The sequence below is a fragment of the Penaeus monodon genome, chromosome 32, assembly GCF_015228065.2.
Source record: "Penaeus monodon isolate SGIC_2016 chromosome 32, NSTDA_Pmon_1, whole genome shotgun sequence".
Classification (NCBI taxonomy): domain Eukaryota; kingdom Metazoa; phylum Arthropoda; class Malacostraca; order Decapoda; family Penaeidae; genus Penaeus; species Penaeus monodon.
The window spans coordinates 14,483,505-14,483,846 of NC_051417.1; the positions used below are offsets into that span (position 1 = coordinate 14,483,505).

General features: G+C 34.2%; 1 protein-coding gene across 1 annotated transcript in view; it reads right to left on the reverse strand.

Annotated features, from left to right (window-relative positions):
- Positions 1-342, reverse strand: part of LOC119593663 (cytochrome b-c1 complex subunit 6, mitochondrial-like) — a gene marked incomplete in the record, with an annotated part of 5,736 nt that overhangs the window by 860 nt on the left and 4,534 nt on the right.

Consider the following 342-nt stretch of genomic DNA (forward strand, 5'->3'; position numbering starts at 1 on the left):
TCGGGATAGAAGGGAAATTAGAAAAGTACGGTCTAGTCAGCCACTTTCAAGATATTTCAAGGACACTAGTCTTCCACCTGTGAAATCTTTTATGCCTGTGCTACTAGCAGTATATGAACAAATGTTTTATTATGCAGGGTATATACTAATTTTAATAACTTTATAAATGGATTAAAAGTATTTATGAACATAAATAAATGGATTCCTGTTGAAACAATCTCAAACAATTCCAATCACGGAAAAGGGCAGTTTGTGTACAAGCTCGTCTCTATCCATACACCATGTAATGATTTTATTACATCCACAACTTATCCCCTGCTATGTAGTGCTGCTATGTTAGAA